Source organism: Carcharhinus amblyrhynchos, chromosome 12 (assembly GCF_965287045.1).
Source record: "Carcharhinus amblyrhynchos chromosome 12, sCarAmb.v2.hapA, whole genome shotgun sequence".
NCBI classification, from domain to species: Eukaryota; Metazoa; Chordata; class Chondrichthyes; order Carcharhiniformes; family Carcharhinidae; genus Carcharhinus; species Carcharhinus amblyrhynchos.
Genome location: NC_137335.1, coordinates 55,403,454 through 55,428,713, shown reverse-complemented (window position 1 = coordinate 55,428,713; position 25,260 = coordinate 55,403,454).

Here is a 25,260-nt window from a genome sequence, read left to right as displayed (position 1 = left end):
GATTGCACCTCGTGGAACATCTGGATCCAAGTGAACTTCTGATCAAATAGCCGATCTCAGTATCTCCAATGTTTTATTTTTTTGAGTGAAAGATGTGAAAACAGCGAGGTACTTGAGGTTGGGCAAGAAGATTCTCTGAATCAACAATTCATGAGGTTTCTTTCTGACTGGTGATGTGTCCAATGACATTTGTGGTTTTAACTCCTAACACAGGCGGGATGCGAAAATTCCACTCCATGTTATTGCAACACCAGTAGTACAGTTTATTCAACAGATACTGAACTCAGTGTTCAGAGAATGAAATAAAGATCTTGCGCTTATGTCATGTATCCTATGACCTCAAGACTTTCAATGTATTCCCATAAACAGCAGTGCGATAATGGCCAGATAATCTATTTTGGGGGTTGGTTGAGGGATAAAAATTGGTCAGAGCAAGAGGTAGAACTCCCCTGCTCTTCAAATCATGGAACCTTACAGTGCAGAAGGAGGCCTTTCGGCCCATTGAGACTGCACCGACCACAATCCCACCCAGGCCCTCTCCCTGATGCATTTACCCTAGCTCGTGCCCCTGACACTGAGGGTCAATTTAGCACAGCCAATCCACCTAATCTGCACATCTTTGGACTGTGGGAGAAACATTTTCCCCATGTCTGCGTGGACTGAAACCAGAGCACCCTGAGGAAACCCACGCAGACACAGGGAGAATGTGCTAACTCCACACAGACAGTGACCCAAGCCGGGAATTGAATCCAGGTCGCTAGTGCTGTGAGGCAGCAGTGCCAACCACTCCTCGACTTTATGGGAGATACTCAGACTCATTTCATCTGGTTTCAGGACCGATCAACAAGTGAAATACTTAGCAAAATTGGACTGAGGGATTGGTCCAAAATGGAAATGTGAACATTATCAGGGACTTGTGGCAGGCAGGAATGGGGCCACTAGTAGTAGTGGTGGCAGGAGCAAGTGTGGAGGAGGGAAATGAAGGATGGGAGGGGAAGGCAGCAGTAAGTCTGGCTGCCAGAATCCCCTGTTTTTCCTATCAACCACCTACTCAATGTAGGGCAGGGTAGCAGAGGAACATAAGGGCCGAAATATCTTTGTGGGAAAACATTCAGACTTGAATTGGTTATAAATTGAAAATGGCAGAGATTTGGCTGCAGTCGTTTTTTGAAAGGAATACTGAATACTCATTAGAGAATTATGCCAGTAACATCTGCAAGAGTTTTCTGATCTCCCGCCATAACTTTTATGGAAGATCGGCCGAAACCCCAGGGAGCCTCCAGAGTTTCTGCCAAACTTCCACCAACGTTCGAGCCAGAGATCAGGGAGCCCTCATAGAAATTCTACCCAAAATACCTGGATGGAGGAAGTACTGAGTGAAATGCCTTGGGGCTCAGTGCTGGGCACACTGCTATTCAGTCATGTATAATTTCTCTAATTGATCTGGATTCAGTACAAAACACTCATGATCCCAAACTAGGAGAGGGAGTGGAAATGGAAGAGGCCTCTCTGAAACTGAAGAATGAATTGGCCTAAGTATAAAGAAGGGCAGAAGACTGGCGGATTCAATTCAATGTTAGCAACTGTGAATAATAGAAGTAGGAAAGAAAGTGGATGACAAGTGGGCTTCAGGAATAGTTTTGATTTTAATGGCCAGGCCTCATGCATAGAATCGCTACAGTGTAGAAAGAGGCCGTTTTGCCCATCAAGCCTGCACCAACAACAATCCCACCCAGGCCCTGTCCCCGTAACCCTGCATATTTACCCTATCGATCCCCTGACACTATGTGACAACTTAGCATGGCCAATCAACCTAACCTGCACATCTTTGGACTGTGGGAGAAAACCAGAGCACCCGGAGGAAACTCACCCAGAGGAAAGTCGTGTAAAGTCTACACAGGCAGTCACCTGAAGTCGGAATCGAATCCGGGTCCCTGGTGCTGTGAGGCAGTAGTGCTAACCACTGTGCAACCGTGTCGCCCCACTCAATTCTTGACAGACTACATCCTATCCGTATGAGGTGAAGCAGGCCTGAAGGTTATCCTGTGACCACAACTGTGTAGTAGGATTGGTGACTGAGTCACCTTGCACTTGTAGCAGGGAGCCGTGTAGTGACATGGGATGACTGAACTTTCTTTGTGGGGACCAGAGAAGGGTGGTTGATCATCCTTGCCCTTCAAGGAAAGTAAATGTGAAAACACAGCATTTCGGGCCTCTTTTGGATTGAAGGGAAACTCAAAAGACACTATCTGCTCAAGAAACCCAGGATAAATTTCAGTCAAATCCCATGCTGTCATGCACACCCAGCACACAGTTGTTGAAGAAAAAGTCCTCCTGATCTTTGGGGTTGTCCTTTTAGTCTGCTCAACTGCAATTGGGATTGGTTGGTTTCTGGGGGCCCCAGAATGGGAGCAATTTTAATTCTGCATTTCATTTGGTTTCCATCAGACAGGGAGGGTTAATTATGCTCCCACAGAAAAAAATAACCTGGAATATTATTCCAAGTTAAACTATGAGAGTAGAACTAAAGAGGTTCAGGCTTGAGCAAGGAAGACTCAATTTTAGGACAGATATCAGTAACTTATTGTGTGCACAAAGAGCAATCAACATGTGGAATAAACCTCTCAAGAGACAAAACATCTTAAGAATTATTGTTAAAAATAATGGAATGATAGAGTGAAGTAGGGAGGGGTGCATTGGAATCCCTATAAAGTGGTTAAGATGGATTGAATTGTCTTTCTCATCTGTAATCATCTGGTGAATTGCTGCCCTAAGGACAGCATTAAGTGCTGCCAGATTGGATCCAGTACACCAGTTGCATTACACCACTCTTGTGATGTTTTAGCTGTAGCTTCAGAATCAATTCCCAAAGTGCCATCTTTATTCTCCTTCTGTCGAAACCCACAACATCTCTTTGCATTGCTATCTCACAGCTCCACTTCTAACCTTGGGTGGCTATCTGTGGGGAGTTTGCACGTTCATCCCGTATCTACTTGGGTTTCCTCCGGATGCTCTGGTTTCCTCCCACAGTACAAAGATGTGCAGGATAGGTGGATTGGCCATGCTCAACTGTCCCTCAGTGTCCCAGAATGTGTAGGTTAGGGGGATTAGCGGAGTAAATGTGCGGGGTTACAGGGATAGGTTAAGGCAAAATGCTCTGTCAGAGAGTAGGTACAGACTCGATGGGCCGAATGGCTCCTTCTGCACTGTAAGGAATCAATGAAAAAGGATGGCAGCCTCATCTGGAGTAGGTGAGGGATAGATGTTATGAAATCTTAAAGCATGTCATAAGGTATACAACAAAAGCAGAAAAATACTGGAGTGGCTGGGGTGTGGAATGGACTGACTGCTGTGATAGTGGAGTCGGACACTTTAAGAACTTTCAAGCAGTTATTGGATAGACACATGGAGCACACCAGAATGATAGGGAGTGGGATAGCTTGATCTTGGTTTCGGACAAAGCTCAGCACAACATTGAGTACTGTACTGTTTTATGTTTTCTATGTAAAACATACTGGTCAGCTAGCATCCTCGGAGAGAGAAAATAGAGGCTGGAATTTTCGGGCTGTTCACACCGGTGGGATCCTCTGGTCCTGTAGCCAGAGCACCCTGCCATGGGTTTCCTGGCAGCATGGGATGCAGTCAATGGGAAATTCCTCTGTATCGTTTGAGCTGGAATGAGTTAGCAGCTCAAACTGTGGACTAATGTGTAGGAATTGATTGTACTGCAGGTTTTACTGGGAATTAACAACAATCATGAAGTGATGCGGTGTCAATTTGGTCAGGTGAAAGGGCATAGTTTTAACCCATTAAGTCACCTGGGCTAAATCTGATTCTACTTCCTCTATCTATCTGATTTTATTGCTATCAAGCAGATGTTAGCTGTGGCAAGTCTACCATGAACGTATCCTAGAGGTTCCTTGACATAATTAGATCTTAGCCCAAAGTGTTTTGCGAGTTTGACTTTAATGAAAAAAAAACTAACTCACTTGCAAGCAACTTTGCATAGTTACTCCTACTTTTGTCGTATAAGGAGTGATTGAGGAGTCTGGGCCTATCTTCGATGGAGTTTAGAAGAATGAAGGCCAATCCAATTGAAACTTATAGAATACTGAGAGGCCTAGATAGAGTGGATGTGGAAAGGATGTTTCCACTAGTGGGAGAAACTAGAATTCGAGGGCACAGCCTCAGAGTGAAGGGACACTCCTTTAAAACTGTGTTGAGGAGCCAGAGGGTGGTGAATCTGTAGAACTCATTGCCACAGAGGACTGTGGAGGCCAAGCTATTGAGTGTCTTTAAGGCAGAGATAGATAGGTCCTTGATCAATAAGGGGATCAAGAGTTAGGGGAAGAAGGCAGGAGAATGGGGATGAGAATCATATCAGCCATGATAGAAAGGCAGAGCAGACTCGGTGGGCTGAATGGCCTGATTCTACTCCTATTCTAGTCTTATGGTCTTTAAACTTTTCTCTTGAAAATCTTTTTAATCTCACATATTGATGAAAGGTTAATCCTGCCATTGCCCACATGAACCACAAGGTGGCAGGAAATATCAAATATGTTAAATTATCAAACTAGTGATGTATGGAATGCTGGATAAATTCAATCTACTTAGAGTAAATGTGAAGCTAAGTGTGATTTGACCTTCTGGAGCTGACTGATCATAAATGGTACTTAATCTTAATTGTTTTGGACATGGAAATAAAAGTAGATTTTAACCAGATATGAACTCATCAAAGTTATCCTCAACACAAGTAGACCGCCTGTCAAGAGAAGAATTCTTCCCTTGCACCTTCATGACCAGCGGTGAGACTTTTGCTCTTTATGGCAGCTTAGAACTTTACTGGACACACCAAACATTAAACACTAAATGCCTTTGATGTAATATCCATTAGTGATTTTTTTTCTTTGGTAAAGTTTGGAAAAGCAAGAGACGGGGGGGCAAACATTTTAGTCATGACTGTGTCAATCAATGGCCTTTGAGTTAGATAGTTAGCTTGTATTTTACTGGATCAGATGTGATACGTATTGGATACATTCCAGTGTTCTTCTGAATAAAGGGTGCCATCACTTTCTAAGTTCCTCAGAGTTGCTATAGCTCTGTTAGAATTATAGAATCATCGAATATCTACCGTGCAGAACGAGGCTATTTGACCCATCGAGCACTGACAACAATCCCACCCTATCCCCACCCCCACAAACCCATATATTTACCCTACTAATCCCCTGACATCCCTCTAAGGGATGGCCAATCAACCTAACCTGCACATTTTTGGACTGTGGGAGGAAACCGGAACACCTGGAGGAGACCCACACTAACCTGGGGAGAACATGAAAACTCTGCACAGACAGTCACCCAAGCCAGGGATTGAACCTGGATCCCTGGTGCTGTGAGGCAGCAGTGCTAGCCACTGTGCCACTGTGCCACCCCTAATTGCTGTGGCTTCACCATTAGAAACGTGGGCTTTCCACCACAGTGTTGTGCAAAGTTACCTCAGCAGGAGCAGCCCCCTGGAAATTCCCAGTCATTCTTCCTTCCAATGATGTTACATTTCAGGTTGTTATTCCTTTTCTGAAAAAGAATCACCTTCTGATTTCTTCATATCATTTATCAATCCTTAACCAAAAAGCTGAACAGACAAGCTGTTCCTTCACCTCTGACCTTGAGCAGGTGGGTAAGAATAACTGGTGTTTACTCTTCCATTGACCTTTCCTTCATCCGCTTGGAAACAGCAATTTGGCTCCTGTTTTGATTATCTGGCGGAGATTAAGAACTCATCCTGTAGGCAATCATGGAGGGCAAGGTTCCAGTCTGTGGCTCAACACATCACTATTACCATAATAACTGGAGCCACCAGATTCTCTAATACTGATGTACCATAAAACGTGAGTAATTGATACCATTGAATGCAGCAGACACAGGTTATTTACATTAAAGTGAGCTGAAGTGTAATATGTACAAAGGCAAATCTACTGGTCTATGAGCTCAAAAATTAAAAACATACACTCTTTATGGACATCACGAGCTAACGTTTGCCAGCACAGCTTCACTGAGGTGTTTGGCACTGAATTACAGAATCTGTACAGTGCAGAGAAAAAGTTTAAAATGTTTATTTATTAGTGTCACAAGTAGGCTTACATTAACACTGCAATGAAGTTGCTTTGAAAACCCCCTAGTCCAGACTCCGGCGCCTGTTTGGCAACACTAAGGGAGGATTGAGCATGGCCAATGCACCTGACCAGCACATCTTTTGGACTGTGGGAGGAAACCGGAGCACCTGGAGGAAACCCATGCAGACACAGGGAGAACGTGCAGAATCCACACAGACAGTGACCCAAGCCAGGAATTGAACACAGGTCCCTGGTGCTGTGAGGCAGCAGTGCTAACCACTGCACTACTGTGCCCCCCCCATATTTCAGATTTTCAGCATCTGCACTAATTTGCTTTTGTTGGTAATGTGTCTTGGGTGGAAGAGGGAAATCAGAATGTTAAAATGGCGGCGCGGGCTCGTTGGGCCGAAGGGCCTGTTTCCCGTGCTGCGTTGTTCGTTGTTCCTTGTTGTGTCATATGAATCATTATTTATGGATGAGAGTTAAAAATAATATAGTGATGAGTATGGAGGCAAACTCGTGCAGAGCAACGTAACACCTCTTCCTCCTCCAACACAGTTTTCTCTCTCCTCAGACAATCAGTGGCTACCAGAACCATTTTTGTAGAGACCTAAGTAGGAATTACTTAAAACTGTGATTCACTCTTGGGCCTAATTGTCAAGAGCTTAGACTCCAGCAGCAGGCAGCCATTACTGTAGCTTTAATATTAAATGTAAGAAATATTATAAATATAATGACTCAGGAAGCCTGGCTGGAAAGGAACATATTTTATTACAGAAAGCAAAGTAAAACCACTACCATGGTGCACACACGTTCGTCCCTGGCTGGAACTACAGTTCAGCAGGCCCAGTCCTGGCCCTGCCTTATAAAAGGCTCAGGGAATGAGTTCCAGCTGCGCAGGCCATTGCCTGTTACCAGGGGAACTCGTATTCAATGAACCCCAAAGGGAGATCACTCAATGATACCCCATGGAGCTTGCGGGGGTCACAATAACTTAGCGGTCATGCAAAATCCTAACTTTTGAAAACTGATTTTGTGCTGCAGATGATAAAAATGTTGTATTAGGCCAAGGCTTAAAGGAATGTTGTCATTAGAATTCTATAACAGTGAACAAGCCTCTCACTCGAGCTTATTTTTAGATTGGCAGATGTTGAGGCATTTTTGGTGTAAATGAGTGATGAGATAAGACAGTGTGAACAGCAGCTTCTCCAGAAAATAGTGGCAGGGAAACTGGGGAGGCAGCAATGATTAAAATGGCCCCTGCGTTTGGGGGCTATTTCAACTTCATCAGATCCCTTGGAGACACGAATGAGTATAAGAAGAGGTTGCTAGGAAGTTGAATGCAATTTTCAGATAACTAATAATAAGAATGTATTCAACGAACACACAGCTGGAAATGTCCCAGGACAGCAAAGGTATTCAAACCAGTTGAAGAGAAGCTTTCTCTGCTGTTTTCCTTGGAAGGAGGTTTAGATCTTTGAAATGTTTCCTACCACTACAGATAGAACTGTCTTATAAAAATTCTTTTGGCATCTACTTTTACGTGCGTGAACAGAATAATATGGTGGCACAGTACATTGTGGGAAAAGAAGAAAGGAAGGATGTCTAATCGCATAGTCCCTTTCAACCAATGCACTTCATCGCTAATCAAGTGTTTTTCAACTATAGACATTGCTGCAATCATAGAATCCCTACAATGCAGAAGGAGGCCATTTGGCCCATCGAGCCTGTAACGACAACAATCCCACCCTCTCCCAGCTGGGAGCTGTATCCCAGTTAAGTTCACCCATTTACCCTGCTAATCTCCCTGACACTAAGGGGCAATTTAGCGTGGCCAATCAATCTAACCTGCACATCTTTGGAGTGTGGGAGAAAACCGGAGCACCCAGAGGAGACCCAAGCAGACACGGGGACAACGTGCAAATTCCGCACGGACAGTGACCCAAGCCAGGAATCAAACCCGGCTCCTCACACTGTGAGGCAGTAGTGCTAACCACTGTGGTACCCTTAATGTAGGTGAACATGCCAGCCAATTTGCATGCTGTAAGGTTCACAGCAGTAACAGAGAAATCTAGGGGGCGATTCCCCCCCCCAAAAAATCCAAGTGTCGAATTTGTGTGAAGACTGCAGTAAATCACGTTGTTTTTTTCAGCAGGGTTTTCAAAATGAATCTCCTACACTCTGTACACTGCAGAGGGCATTAGCATAAATCACGTGAAAAATCTAGGGGTGGGACCTATTCCCACTGAAGAGGCTGAAATCAGTACGCTGAGCGGGTCATTGCACATGCGCTGGTCTCTGGGAGATCGCTAAACAGATCCTCCCCAGCCACAAAACCACTGCCCTCCCACTCCTCCTTGGACCTTGCTGGCCTCATTGCTGCCCTCTCACCCCTTCCCCTCATCGACATTACTGGCCTCTCACCACCGGCACCCCCCCCCCCCCCCCCCCCCCACACCACCCCTCACGGACATTACTGGCCTCTCACTGCCCCTCGCCCTTCCACAAGAACATTGTTGGCCTCTCCAACCCCACTGACCTGGCCCTCACTGGCCTCTTGGCCTCCCCATTCCTCTCCCCCTCCACGTCCTGTACTACTGTGTACTGCCTACGAGCATTCCCCCTCACTGAGTGAGAGCCTTGCGCGTTGCACCCTCTTGTGGAGTTGTGGAGTTTTGAGTTCACCCAATCAGCAGCTTTGGAGCTGGCTCACCCTCTGTTGAAACCAAGTTGCCTGTACACTATTCACAATAAAATTTAACTAACAGACCCATGACTGGCCCAAACTGACTGCACCTGGACTCCCTTAACAAGCCAGAGCTGTATATAAGCTGCAATGATGGACACACAGCCAGTCGCACCAGGAAGAAAAGTGCTCCCAGATTTTTGGAGACTGAGTAGGCCGACCTGCTAGATGTAATGGAGGAGAGGTGCCAGCTGCTTTATCCCACTCAGAGCCATTATTCAAGGGTTCACACAGTAAGCGTCTTATGATAGGTAGGCAGTGGCATCTAAGAACATAAGAAATAGGAGCAGGAGTAGGCCATCTAGCCCTTCGAGCCTGCCCCGCCATTCAATAAGATCATGGCTGATCTGAAGTGAATCAGTTCCACTTTCCCACTTTCTCCCCATAACCCTTAATTCCCTTGTCTGTCAAAAACCTATCTACCCGTGACTTAAATATATTTAGCGAGGTAGCCTCCACCACTTCAACGGGCAGAGAATTCCAGAGATTCACCACCCTTTGAGTGAAGAAGTTCCTCCTCAACTCCGATCTAAACCGCCCCCCCTTTATCTTGAGGCTGTGCCCTCTAGTCCTGCTGTCCTTTCTGAGTGGGAAGAACCTCTCTACCTCTACCCTATCCATCCCTTTCATTATCTTATACGTCTCTATAAGATCCCCCCTCATCCTTCTAAACTCCAACTCCATCTGCAGTGAATGCCAGGACTCTGACCCCACAGTCCGGAGAGCAGTACCACAAGAAAATGAATGACCTTCTTCGGACGGCAAAGGTGAGTGTGCATCCCATTCTGAAACCTATACGTGTGCTGTGCTTATACTGTCAAACCATCCCCAGCCACTTCAAGGTCAACCACCAACTGCCCCCTCTGCCAGAATTGCCTCTAACTCCTGTGGCACCTCCCGATTCAGCAGCACCCACCCCCCAATCCCCCCCCACCGCCGTGGGGACCCATTTCCCCGAAACGGCCAACATAAGCTCTCCAAGTCGGACGTACGTTGCATCCCACGGTCTTCCATACATTATGCTTTCAATCCCCCTTATGTCCCACAGCCGGCGAGAGAGGGAGAAACGCACACAACTGGAGTGAGAGGGAGATAACTGGTGGGGGTGTCCCTGAGCTGCGGATGCTGACGGGCTTTGAGCAGCGTGCCCTGGAGCTGGGCTGGGGGGTGGAGGTGGGTATGTGCCTCGAATGGTCACTGGCAGCAAGGTCGATGTGTGGCGTGCGAGTGAGCATCAGCTGAACCCTATTCCTAAGTTGTTTTTGAAATAAGTGTCATGTTGCATGGGGCTGCTTTCCTTCCCTTCCCCTGATGTGTGTTCTTTCTCACAGTGCTGGATCCTGATGAACCAGGCCCTTCTGGCATCGTGGCTTCTTCTCCCCCCACCCCCCCCCCCTGCTGCTTGTGAACCAAATCCCGTGGACACCTAGGGCGACATCTTGCAGGGAGGCCCTGAAGAATCTTCCAAGTGATTCAGCACAGGCATTAACCACACAACCCATCATCACAGAGACTGCCATCCCACTGCGTCATATTAATGCTGAGTCTTCTGGGTCACCTACTGGTGAGCCCATCACAGCCGCTGATACACATCGGGTGGAGGCGGGCACATCCAAGGGTTCAGACGCGTGGAGGTCTGCCAGAGGCGAGGATACAGCTGTCCTCAAGCCAGGTGCCAGGCCTCAGGGTTCGTTCATCCTGAAGCTAGCGGAGATGATTCAGTAAACGCAGGGAGTTGTGGATGGGCTGGCAGCAGCCATGCTGTAACTGCAAGCAACCATGCTGTGCCTGCAAGGAACCATGCTGTGACTACAAGGAACTGTGCTGTGACTACAAGGAACTGTGCTGTGACTACAAGGAACCATGCTGCAACTGCAAGGAACCATGTTGCGACTACAAGCAATAATTGCTGCACTTGCAAGCAACCATGCTGTGACTGTAAGCAACCGTGCTGTGACTGTAAGCAACCGTGCTGCGACTACAAGCAACCGTGCTGCGACTACAAGCAACCGTGCTGCGACTACAAGCAACCGTGCTGCACCTACAGGCAACTGTGCTGTGACTGTAAGCAACCATGCTGTGACTACAAGCAACCGTGCTGTGACTACAAGCAACCATGCTGCACCTGCAAGGAACTGTGCTGCGACTGCAAGCCTGTTCAGAGGAATCAGAGTGCTGTCGCAGTTGGTGGTGCCAACACAGCGCGCTATCCAGACGAGCACTGCAATGGTGGCGTCCGCAGTGGAAAGTCTGGCACAGGAATCTGGCCTCGTTGGTGATCGGGTCCAGGCCATCCTGGAGGCATTGCAGGCCATGGCAGTGACACAGCAGGCCATGGCTGGAGGTGTTGCCGGCATCCTGGAGGCACATCAGTCTGTGGCCACGAGCGTCAGGGGCATGTGGGAGACACTGCTGGCCATGGCTGGGGCTCCCGCTGGCATTCTGGAGACACAGCAGGCTGTGGCCGTGAGCCTTAACAACTTAGCCCAGTCTCAGACGGCCAATACTGAGGGGCCTGGCTCGCTCACAGAATGCTGTAGTGGAGAGGCTCCGGAGCTTGGCCCAGCCTCAGAGGGCCAGGGCTGAGGGATAGCAGACCATGGGGCAGGTGCATCTGCACCTCCAGGACTGGCAGAACCAGGTGATACAGTAAGAAGTCTCACAACACCAGGTTAAAGTCCAACATGTTTATTTGATAGTAAACTATTTTATTTGACAGTAAAATATTTGATAGATATTTGATAGTAAAAGGTTTACGATCAAATAAACTTGTTGGACTTTAACCCTGGTGCGGTGAGACTTCTTACTGTGTTTACCCCAGTCCAACGCCGGCATCTCCACATCAGAACCAGGGGACACCAGAGTTTCTGGAGCTCAGTCCAGCTACCCATCGAATGTCCCCGGGACCTATGGGTATCCCGAGGGAGGAGGAAGGGCCTTCCGCTCAGGATGTCCCCCTTTCCTCACACCGGGGCATCTCAGGGCCAGCTGAATGAACAGGGTGGCACAGAAACAACAGTGTCATCCGGGGCCCCCAGATCTTGGACGCCAAGGGGACGGCCACCAAGGGCATCACGGGTAATGAGATGTGGATCACGCCTGGGTGCCTTCACCTCTGATGTGCATCCTGGGGGAGAACCTAGAAGTAGGCTGCATAAGATTACAAAGTTGTAGGTTCACTAAGAGGGCATGGGTGAAGGTCTCCAGTTTTGGTCAATGTTAAGAGCACAATTAAAAGTTATTTGCACCTCACAGCTGTGACTAATTTGACTCTGATTCTCCCCCTACAGAGCTGTGTGTACCCCAATCCCACACACCCAGACACAGTGCTGTGCTGTGCGATACCATCCCCTTGGCCAAAAGTTATAGACCACCTACCCTACTTTCCCAGCATCCACTGGACCCTTAGTCACACACCACCCCCTGTCATGCCCCCTGCTCCCGACTCATTGCCCACAGGCTTGTATTCCCAACCCTTACTACTACATGGGCCCAGTTGACACTGTACATTCAGCGAACAGGTAGGAGCCAGTCATGAGTGGCACCAGGAGCAGAATCCCAGTGTGCCTTACAGCGAGTCCTCATCATCCTCCTATAGCCTTCAACCAAGACTCGCTACCAGTGCCAGCCCAGGCACATTAACCCGAAGTTTCTCAAAGTCGGGGTGGTGAGGGGTTGGGGGTGGGGGTGGAGGGGAGTGTGGGCTGAGAGATGATGGGGAAGGAAAAGGGACGTGTGGGTTGAGAGGCCAGTTTAGGGTTGTGGGAGGTTGGCGGGTGCAGTTGCTCCTGATGGAAGGGTGTTGGGAGCAGCCCCCACGCTGGAAGTCACCAGCTATGTGAAGCGGGGTGCTATCAGGACCTACCTCACCACCCTGCCCTGCCCTCCTGCCCTCCATCCTCTGGCTCCTCATGGCAAGTTGTCTGTTTTTGTCTGGTGCCAATCGTCCTCCTCCTGCTCCAACGTGTCTCCTTGCTGCTGTGCTATGCTGTGCTAGACACAGCACACAATTATGTGTGAGGCCTGCACAGGGTCATCTTGAAGGGCATCCCCAGAGCAGTCCTGGCACCGGAATTGCATCTTCAGCAGGCCTATACAACACTCTACTATGGAGCGGGTGGTAACGTGGGCCTTGTAGTAATGGGTCTCTGCCTCAGTCTTGGGTCTCCGCACTGGCATCATCAGCCATGGCCTCAGTGGGTAGCCCTTGTCCCCCAGGAGACATTCTGGCAGCCTGTGCTGGTCCTCAGAGAGCCCAGGAATGACCTACCACCTCAGCTCATAGCTGTCATGGACGCTCCCTGGGTGGCGTGCACAGACTTGATGTTCATCTGACAGTCACATACAAGGGAGTGTAACCCTTTCCTGTTAATAAATGATTGCTCCTCACCTCGTGGACACTGCAGTGTGATGTGTGTCCCATCTACTGCCTCCTGTACATGGGGCATCCCGGAAATGGCAGCAAAGCCTGTAGCCCAGGCCTCATGCTGACCCTGTCCAACATCAAAGTGGATGTATTGGCTGCCCAGGAGAGCAAGGCATCTGTCATCTGGTGAACACATCTGTAGGCTGCGGCCTGAGAGATTCCACTAATTTCCCCACTGGGTGCCTGAAATTAAGTGCCATCATCACCTTAACTTCCACTGGCAGCGGGTGACTGCCCTTCCCCTCAGGTACCAGGTGTGCAAGCACCTCACACAGCTGCTAGACCTTCTCCTTAGATAGGCGGAGCCAATGATGACCTCCAACAGCCCCTTGGATGATATTCTGGTCCGCTAGTGTTAGGCCTCCGCATCCTCCTTCTCCTGGCCATCCTTTCAGGAGACTGTTCTCCCATCTCATGGCCAAAGGTGGCAGCTCCTGCCCTTCTTCCTGAGGGCCTGCCACTGGCTGCTCCTGGAGCGGCCTAACTACGCCGTCCACCTCAGCCACCACCATGGCGGCCAGTTCGAAATCATTGAGACCAAGATCCATTCTGAATGGTGGGGGTTAGAGAGAGAGAGAGATTGGGAGGTACATGTCATTGCTTGCAGCTACCGCAGCCGCACCCCCCTCACCCCCACCCAATCCCTCATTGGGACCAGTACCCCCACTTGTGGCTGCATTATCTGTGGTGCCATGTGTCACCTGATTAAGTTTCCTGTCATGAGCACAGCTGGCAGGGAGAGCGTGCAGGTTGGCGCGCGGGCATGACCATTGCGCTCCCTTGAGCCATTGCCATGAGTGCAACAACAGCATTCCTTCCCTGGTATGTGTTGCAGGGCAGGGACACAGGGCAGGGACAGACTCCTTACTATCACAGGATGGGTTCCCATTCATTGCAGAGTACATACAGAATGAGTGTCTGTGTTAACCTGAGCACCTCTGCTTGTAGCACCAGCCGCCTGAACTGATGAGCCCTCAAGCAGTACATGGTGCACTTTGATGGGCCGAATGGCCTCACACAGCACTGCAGAAATTCTATATAGATTAGCTAGAACAGCAGCAAAGCATTTCTACTCTTTGCATAGCGCTGTAGGGTCTTTTATTTCAGTTTGTTGTCTCATCCAAAACATAGCATCTCCAGTATTGGGTCAGTTCCGATGGGTTGGTCCAAATTATAGAGTGGAGTGGGACAGGCTTGAATTTATAGTTGGTCTCAGAAGTGTGGGTGTTGGCACTGAGCTAACACTGCAAGTCTGGAAGCTATCATGATGCTAAGGTATGAATGTAAGACTTGACATAAAAAAGCCATGTGGTATAACATTGAACGATATCTCCCCAGCATGATTTCCCAGATAAAGCCAGGGGTTTCTCTTGTTATCCATATACCCTATTCTCTGGAGAGTCTTCAAATGGTTAGCACTGCTACCTCACAGTGCCAGGGATCCGGGTTCGATTCCCAGCTTGGGTCATTGTGCAGAGTCTGCACGTTCTCTCCGTGTCTGTATGGGTTTCCTTTGGGTGCTCCGGTCTCCTCCCACAGTCCAAAAGATGTGATGGTTAAGTGCATTGGTCCTGCTAAATTTTTCCTCAGCGTACTCAAACAGGCGCTGGAGTGTGGCGACGAGGGGATTTTCACAGTAGCTTCATTGCAGTGTAAATGTAAGCCTCCTTCACATTAATAAATAAACTTAAAAAAATTATCCCAGTAATATTTGTCTTCCTCTTCTGATAAGGCAGCCAACCCTTGCTTTATAACAGTGACTTCACTGACTGTGACAGGCTTTGGGATGGTTTGAAGGCATGGATGATGCAATAATAATGTAAGTCTTTCTTTCTCCATAAGTCCAAAATATCGTTGGAGTGTTTTCTTCATTCGATTCTTCTTTACACACATCTCGATCCATCGCCTTTCATATCTGATGCAGCAGTCATTTCTTCCGCACAGTAGGGCATTGTTGAAGTGGTTTGTGGCACTGTGTTGATTCCTATTACATCAGTAGTAAAACTCTGCTCAATCTAGAATTACTGTATACATGGAGAAAATAAAGCTGAAACATAAATTTGGAAAACGTTAGCTAATTCAAAAAACAGCTGCCCCCGGCCACAGCTTCTATTGTTGTTTTCAGTTTAAAGCCAGAACTCAATTACTGTAGTGTTAAACTGTTCCTGGAAAATGGTATTTGGTGGTAATGCCAACAGAAATATGATTACTCTCAAAATTATCATTTTCTCCTTGCCAGTAATTAAGCTGCAATATTGCTGTGTAACTGCAAACGTTCTCCCCCACTATCCTTCCTTTTGTTATTTTCCCCATCAACCTTGCTCAGTACCATGGCACACTCTCCATTTAAGAAGTCTCACAATGTCCTTTAACCTGGGGTTGTGAGACTTCTTATTGTGCTTACCCCAGTCCAACGTTGGCATCTCCACATCACACTCTCCATTTGCCAGTTTGAGTAGAGCTTCAGCAGCATTCAAAAAGCTTGGCACCATTCAGGGCAGAGCAACCAATTTTATTGGCACTCCATCCACCAACTTAAACAGTCATTTCCTCCAACCCCTGGTGCACAGTGGCAGCAGTTTTTGCTATCTACAGGATGCACTGCAGCAACGCACCAAGGGTCCTTTGCCAGCACCTTCCAAAATCACAACCATCATCACTTAGATGGAGCAGACACTGAGCAATAACCTGCTCAGTGATGCCCAGTTTGGGTTTCGCCAAGATCACTTAGCTCTTGACTTTCATTACAGCCTTGGTTAAAACATGGACAAAAGTGAGGTGAGAGTGATGGCCCTTGACATCAAGGCTGCAGCTATCTGAGTGTGACTATCTGAGAGTGAAACTGGAATCAGTGGGGTTGATTCCCCATTGGTATGGTATTAAGGGGCAACCTCTCCACTGGTTGGAGTCATATCTGGCACACTGGAAGATGGTGTTGGAAGTTTGCGGGATGGCGGGGGGGGTGCAGTCATCTCAGCTCCAAGAGATCACTGAAGGAGTTCCTCAGGGTAATGTCCTAGGCCCAGCCATCTTCGTCAATGACTTCCCTCTGTTGTAAGATCTGAAGTGGGGATGTTCGCCAATAGTTGCACAATCTTCAACACCATTTGTGACTCCTCAGACACTGAAGCAGCTCATGTTCGAATGCAACAAGATCTGGACAATATCCAGGCTTGGGCTGACAAGTGAAAAGTAACATGTGTGCCACACAAATGCCAGGCAATGAAATTCACCAATAAGAGACAATCTAATTACCCCCCATGACATTCAATGGTATTACCATCACTGAATGCCTCCCTGTCAATACCCTTGAGGTTACCATTGACCAGAAACTCAACTGGACTCATCATATAAACACAGTGGCTGCCAGAGGCTAGGAATACTGCAGCAAGTAATTCACCCCCGACTCAAAGAACAAAGATTTACAGCACACGAACAGGCCCTTCGGCTCTCCAAACCTCTCTGACCAGGCTGCCCGACTTAACTAAAACCCCCTACCCTTCCGGGGACCATATTTTCTACTCCCATCCTATTCATCTACTAGTCCAGACACCCCTTAAAAGTCACTATCATATTTGCTTCCACTACCTCCCCCAGCTGCGAGTTCCAAGAACCCACCACCCTCCGCAAAGCCTGTCCACTATCTACAAAGCACAAGTCAGGAATGTGATGGAATACTCCACACTTGCCTGGATGGGTGCAACTCTAACAACACTCAAGAAGCTTGATAACATCCAGGACAAAGCAACCTATTTGATTGGCACCGCATCCACAAACATCCACTCTCTCTACCAGTAGCAGCAGTGCGTACCATCTACAAGATACACTGCAGCAAATTGCCAAAGATCCTCAGGCAGCACCTTCCAAACCCACAACCACTCCAGCTCAAAATCATGGAATTCCCTCCCTTATGGCATGTGGGTCAACCCACAGCACATGGACTTCAAGAAAGCAGCTCACCATCACCTTCTCAAGGGCAACTAGGGAGGGACAATAAATGCTGGCCAGCTAGCAAAGCCCATGTCCCACGAATGAATTAAAAAAACAGAGGAACATCACGGTTTGCAAGTTCTTCTCCAAGTCCCTGACTTGGAAATAAATTGCCATTCCTTCATTGTTGCTGAACAACATCCTGAACTCCTGTTCTAACCGTGCTGTAAATATACATTCACCAGATGGATTGCAGAAGTTCAAAGAGCCACTCACCACCACCCATCCAATTACAGATGGACAGTAACTGTTGTCCTTGCCAGTGATGCTTGCATCCAGTTAGCAAATTGAAACACAATGGAAATCAGCCATCAGTACAATCAGTCACATTTTATTCTGTTTTATCATACCACAGTTGAAATGAACAGCTCCCAGTTTCCCTGGCAGAAGAACAATGCCTCTCACTAGTACATTTTCCTTATCGGATGCACATTCTCCTTATGTGCACGGTTCACAGTGGTTAGCACTGTTGCCTCACAGCGCCAGGGATCCAGGTTCAATTCCCGGCTAGGATCACTGTCTATGCAGAGTTTGCATGTTCTCCCCGTGTCTGCACGGGTTTCCTCCGAGTGCTCTGGTTTCCTCCCACAGTCCAAAGATGTGTGGGTTAGGTTGATTAGCTGTGCTAAATTGCCCCTTAATGTCCCAGGATGTGTAGGTTAGAGGGATTAGCAGGGTAAATGTGTGGGGTTATGGAGATAGGCTTGGGTGGGATTGTTTTCAGTGCAGGCTCAATGGGCCAAATGGCCTCTGTCTGCAGTATAGGAATTCTATGATTCCGTGATCGGGGAAGAGCTGGTGCACACCTCGGAACTTAACACTATCCAGTCAAGGTCTCACCCCTGATTAATGCTGAACTTGAGCCGTGAATGGACTATCCATCCCTGGAGCCGACAATTTGATTTGATTTATTATTGTCACAATATTAGTATTCAGCGAAAAGTATTGTTTCTTGCACGGTATACAGAAAAAGCATACCGTTCATAGAGAAGGAAAGGAGAATGTAGAGTTACAGTCATAGCTAGGGTGTAGAAAAAGATCAACTTAGTGCAAGGTAGGTTCATTCAAAAATCTGATGGCAGCAGGGAAGTTGTTGCAATCAAATGTGTTGCAATAAAGGGATTTTTTTTGTGTGAGTGTCATTTTGTTGCTTTATTCTATTTCATACTGCCTTCGCTGACCTTGCCAGAACCAATTCTGATAAACTTTTATGCCCAGGTTTACACCTCGTAATTTCACTGTGTGTTGTTTCGGGGCACCAGCTGAGACCACAGTTCTTGTGTGAACTGGTTGCTGTTGGGAGCGTGACACATGTACACGGCATTCTTGCTGGAATGAATCCCACTGCCTGAGGTTTTCTTTCGTGGTGCTCAAGTACATTGGACCATCTGTACGACTACATTCCTCACTAACATACCAGCACTGTGGTTCAGCCACTGAAGTTTACTTAAATCGCTGAAGATTTTTTTTAGAAAAACATTCCTTCGACATTCCAGATAAGCAGATGTCATTCCAAACTCATAGTTGCATGTTATTATTTGTTAAGTTTTAGAACTTTTGCGTGATTCAAGCAAGTTTCCCTTTGAAGAGGTAGTCATTCCTGAAGATCACAATCCTCGACCCATGGCCTGTACCTTTGATTGAAACAAATACTCAAGCAATCAAATGTCAGTATCTACTAACCCTCAGATTTAATGCAACCAATCCAACCTCAGTCCACAGCTAGTTTTTCTTCCCCTTGCCCCCTTTTATTCAATTTTCTTTTATCCTTTTTCAGTTAAAATCAGGTTTTCTCATTCTCTTTATCTACAAAGTGCGGTACGTGTGGGCCGGAGCTATTAGACCCTCATGTTTCAGGCCTGAACCTTGTGGAAATCATCAGGACAAAAGCAAAATAGCACTGGGAATCTGAAATAGGAATAGAAAAGCTGGGAATATTCCACAGGTCAGGCAGCATCCATAGGGATGGGCAGAGTTAGCGTCTCGGATTGATAACTCCTCATCAGGACTCAGGAAAAATGGAAATGTAATAGCTTTAAAGGGAGGGGAGCAGGAGAAAGAAAAGAAAAGGTCTGTGATAGGGCGGAGGTCAGGTCAGATTAAATGACAAAAGGTTTCATGGCGGCACAGTGGTTAACGTTGCTGTCTCATAGCGCCAGGGTCTCAGGTTTGTGTGGTGTTTGCATATTCTCCCTGTGTCTGCGTGGGTTTGCTCTGGGCTCTGGTTTTCTCCCAAGGTCCAAAGACGTATGGGTTAGGTTGATTGCCCACACTAAATTAACCCTAGTGTCAGGGAGATTAGCAGGATAAATGGATGGGATTATGGGAATGGGGCCTGGATAGGATTGTGGGTGGTACAAATGGCCTCCATCTATACTGTAGGGATTCTGTGGATTCTAAGTGCAGGAGAGAGATAGTCAATGCCAGCTCCAACTGGGGGTGGGGTGGGGGGATGGGGGTAAGGGGCTGATGATTGCAGGGGGATGGGAAAAGTTTGATGGAGGGGGAGGTCAGAATTGCATCCTGGCTACGATGGGCGTGTGTGAGGAGCCCCTAAGACCTCTCTGGTGGGCCGGGGAGGTGGGGAGGGGGTGGTGGGTGGGTGATTTCTAGTTGTTCTGATTGGGGTGCACTTTAAGGATGGCGGCAAGATTTCTGTGTGGTTGGGTTTTGCTGGCGCGTTGAGGCTCTGCCTCCTGGTGTGAAACATGTCCCCTTGATTCTTTTCGGCAGTGTCTTAAGCTCAGGAGAGCAAACCTGGAGAGAAACAGACCGGTTTTCTTGTCAGAAACAACACTGCCATTTCTTGGCCAGATTTCACCCAGTGGTAATGAATTTTCCCAGTGCATGTTGGGAGAGGGTGGTCATACTGTTTCAATCATCAATGCTCTAGAAAAAGAGGTGAGGGAGGATCTTGAGTAGGAGTGGAACAAAGAATGCTTTACATATTCCATTAAAAAGCAGGTATAGCTTGGATCCATGCAAGTATCTACAGCAACACCTTTGGCCTAACTTTCCTCCCTACCAGCCTCCGTGTTCAACTGATCCTCCTCCAACATTATATTTTGCTACTTTACCTGGGTCACTCCCTGTTTCCTGTCATGTTGCATAAGTAATAGAAACATCGCTCCCCCCACCATCCCCTTCCCCACATAACCCTTGACTATCAAAAATCTAACTCAGCCCTAAATAAGTTCAAAGACCCAGCCTCGCTATCTCCAGGGACAGAGTTACACAGAGTAACAATCCTCTGAGAGAAAAAATTCTCCTCACCTCCGTCTTAAAAGACTTCATATTTTGAAACCATGTCCACTTGTACTCGTCTCGCTGAAGTATAAAGACATCTGTCTGTTCCTAAGGTAAAAATTAATCCTTAGTTTGCCACGATAGTAGCCGTATGGCATTCCGGCCTACAGAATGTAAGCTTTCGCATCATTACTTCGTAAATTTTTTGAGTGCTAGTGCAGGGCTAATTTGTACTCCCGCAGAGTAGTAATTCTCTGTAATATGTTAAAGATTCTGAGATCGAAACCGGTTACATCGGGCTCAAATTTACTGAGACGATTGAGATCTTACCACTGGAGCTGAAAGCGGTAGGCAATCCCACTTCTGCCGGTGGAGGAAGTCAGATCCAGATTGCTGGCGATGGCTGATTAAGTGGCGGTGAAGTGCAAAATGCCCACAGTTCATGAGGCTGTGCTCCTTTAGTTTTAAAAATATGATTTTTTAACTTTCAACTAAATGGAAATTTTGCAATTTGAACTGCAACAGAGCCAACTGCCGAAAAATGTACGACCACATTCCAAGGTGAAGAGGAGAAACAAGCAAATTACCTCAAGGGGATGTGAAGAGAGAGACAGTTCCTATAATCCAGACACCCATTGTAACTCGTAACTAAGGAAGCAACATTAAAAATGCTAATGCAAGATATTTAAACAGTGGCTGCCACAGACAGGCACATCCAAAACCTTTGCTGATACACAATGGGTGAAGTATTTCAAGGCCACTGGAGAGGGATTGCAAATGACACAGGCGGTGTCAAGAAATTCTTCAGCAGGGGAAACAAGCTGAAGGCTCCTTTTCCCTCTCTCTCCTTTGGAATATGTTTGCCGCCAGTTTAAGAGGACAACTCTGCCAGAAACCTAGCAGTGAACTGGGATGTAATAATTGCAACACCTTCTACATCTGACCACATCTAAAAAAACAGCTAACCTAAACTGGCAACAGCATTTAAAATTTATGCCTCAAGGACAATGAAAGGACACTTAACCATATGTTATTCTAACTTTTTTATTGAAATCCAACTCCTCTTGTTTCAGACACCTGTGTGTGTTTCTGTGTATGTGTCTGTACTTGTGTGTGTATCTGTGGGTGTATATGTGTGTGTGCATATGGTATATATGTATCTGTGTGTATATTTGTGCTTGCGTGTGTTTATATGTGTTTGTATATTTATGTGTGTACACACGTGTGTTTGTATATTTGTGTACATTTGTGTGTGTGTATAGCTGTGTGAATGAATGTAAATGAAAGTGTATGTATATGTGTGTTTTTGTCTATTTGTATATTTGTGTGCATGCATGTGTGTGTATATTTGTAGGTGTGTGCATATATGTGTGTATATGAGTGTTTGTATATTTGTGTGTGTGTTTGTATATTTTTGAGTGTATATATGTGCGTGTGTGTATGTGTGTTTGTATATTTGTGTGTGTATATATGTGTATGTGTATATGTGTGTTTGTATATTTGTGTGTGTGTGTGTGTGTGTATGGGTGTATATATGTGTATATATGTGTATATGTATATATATGTGTATTTATATATTTGTGTGTACTCATATGTGTGTGTATGTTTATGTATGTGTGTGAATAGGTGTGTGTATATGTACGTGTGTATATTTATGTGTATATTTGTGTGTGTGTACGTATATGTTTGAGTATGCTTGTGTATATTTGTGTGTGTGTGCTTGAATGATTGCATAACAGTCTGATGCCTTTTTGTTACACTTAAAATTTCTATTTTGACCACTTTTCCTTATATTTTTATTTCAGAGTTCCAGCATCCTCTTTTCTTTGCTTTGATGGGATCCCTGGCACCATGTCCGGGAAACTGAAGCTGACAATGATAAGCTTATACTTCCCATGTCATTCTCTCCAGCTCTGATCCTCCTAAATCCCACAGTGCAAATCCCAACTGTGAGCTCTATGTTTACAGCAGCTGTGCTTAATTATGATTATTTGCATAAAGATTTATTTATGCCACTTCAGGGAAACACTAGTTATTTTAGTGGAACCGTTTGAAAACAGCTTCTCTGGACAGAAGTCTTTGATAGTCCTCATTGTGCTGCCCTCTTCACTTCCCAACCCGAGCATCTCCCTTGCTGCACTGTAACCTCTGGCTCGCCATGAACAATGCCAAAGAACATCTGTTAGAAATTTATTCAAACTGATATTGCCAAATTTCCTTAGCCAGTCCAGCGGGAGAATGGGATGCATGGGTTATAAGGGAGGGTTGCACATCACAGAGGCAGCCTCGCCATGCTGTTTGGAATGCTTCATCCTGTACTGGGCCTCACCTTCGCCCACCTCTTACATGTGACTCCACATAGTTTTTGCACGTGACAGCGGCCACCCTCCAGGGCAAACTGCGGGTGAGTGTTGCTGATGAGTAACATACCCTCGGTGACTTAGAGAGTAGGCTAGCCTGACGTACAAAGACTGATTCCAGCAGACTGGGCACGTGAGACAAAGGTCCAAAGGTCTTGAAGGTCTGTGAATACTATGATGCGAAATGCATAGAGCTTAAAATTCTGCCTTGTTGCGTTGTCTGCAATTTTTCTTATTGTATATTTATGTATTATACTCAATATAGTCCAAGAAAACAAATGAATTGTCCTACAAATGGTCAAGGCCATACAGTTTTATAGCCAAAAGTAATGCCCTAAAAGCCAATTGCATTTGAGCAGCAAATTTAGTCACCTGATTTTATCTCTAGGCCATCCCAGGTACCCACTGCCTAGGGATCCATCTCCACTGCCTAGACTTGCCTTGCCAATGGGCCAAGTTAGATCAGGGTTCTCCCTCCCTATAATCCAATGTGCACACAAGTCATGTTGGCTATCTTTCTATCTATCATCAACAGTAAGTAGTCTCACAACACCAGGTTAAAGTCCAACAGACTTATTTGGTAGCACAAGCTTTTGGAGTGTTGTTCCTTCATCAAGTGAGTCATCTGCATTAATGTAGATGGAGTAACTCTCTGAAAGCTCGTGCTACCAAATAAACCCTTAGGACTTTAACCTGGTGTTTTGAGGCTACTTACGGTGCCCACCCCAGTCCAATGCCGGCATCACCGCATCATATCTATCATTTGACACTCATTATCTATTTGTCACAAGCATTGTGGTGATAGGTGAGCGATATGCCAGCAGTTATGGATTCACTAGGAGCTGTCACCATGAGCCAACACATAGGTGGCTCAGTATGTAGGGGCCAGAATTCTCTAGCTATTCACACCCTGTTACCACTGTCAATGAGCAGGGAGCATTTGGCACTCAGCCAAATCCCAGTTCACTGCAGCGGGAGCGGAGAATCCCAGCTGTGGGCGAGGTTGGAGAATTTGTCCTAGGGTCTCAGGAAGAAAGCAAAAATGGAACTCAGCAGCCCCCCGTGAGCTAGTGAGCAGCCCTTTCCAGGACCACATTGCTCATCTCCCTGGTGTGAGAAAGAGGCGAAGAAAGCTGCCCCCAACATTGTCAACTTCAGCTCCTGGACACAGCTGCCAGGGATCCCATCGATGCAAATACAAGCAAAATACCGCGGATGCTGGAAATCTGAAATAAAACCCAAAGCTGCTGGAAAAACTCAGCAGGTCTGGCAGCATCCGTGGTGAGAGAAACACAGTTAGCATTTTGAGTCAACATAACTCTTTGTCAGAACTGTTCTGATGTTGAAATGTTTACTCTATTTCTCTCTGCACAGATGCTGCCAGACATGTTGAGTCCATTTAGCAGTTTCTGTTTTTATCTGATCAATGTAATCATAAGGCAGCCTCAAAGGATAAAGTAAAGGTGACACCGGGCATGAAACGTTTGAACCCTCATGGACAAGTCCGCAGCTGACAGTGCTGAGACTGCTTTTATCTGCAGCCAGCTGGCTAGGTCCATGACAACACATTCAGCATGACTCGTTTACTGAGGAAGACCAGCTTGAGGAATTCAGTGCAAATTACACATTCTTTTGGATAAAAGCAAATTACTGCGGACGCTGGAATCTGAAACCAAAAGAGAAAATGCTGGAGAATCTCAACAGGTCTGGCAGCATCTGTAAGGAGAGAAAAGAGCTGATGTTTCGCGTCCAGACGGCTCTTTGTCAAAATTAAAAGGCATAGAAAGTGGGAGAGGGAATGAAAGATGAGTCATAGCTATAGAAACCAGGGGAAAAGACTGCTAATAGCTATCCACAGAGACAATAAAGGGCCAAATGGCAGAGAAGCTGAAATGAAGATGTTGGGTGGGGGGAGGATGGGCGGGTGGAATTGGATGGGACAGAGGTAAGATTTGGAAAAGGGGAAGCAAAGGGGGGGAAAGGGTAAGAGAAGGGGGCCAACTCCAGCGTGATGCCACCACCAAATATGTCTTCCCTTCACTGTCTCTGTCAGCATTCTGCAGAGACCGTTTTCTCCAGGATAACCTAATCTACTTCTCTGCTATATCCAACAGCTCTTCCGTCACTCATGCCACCTTCCCATGCAATCGCAGAAGATGTAACACCTCTTCTAAGCTTACCATCCAAGGTCCAAAATATTCATTGCAAGTTAAGCAGTGTTTCACTTGCATCTCTTTCAATTTGGTGGATTGCATTCGTTGCTCCCAATGTGGTCTCCTCTATATTGGAGAGACCAAGCATAGACTGGGTGATCGCTTTGCTGAGCATCTTCGGTCCCCAACCCTTCCGGTTGCTTGCCATTTTAACACACAATCCTGCTCC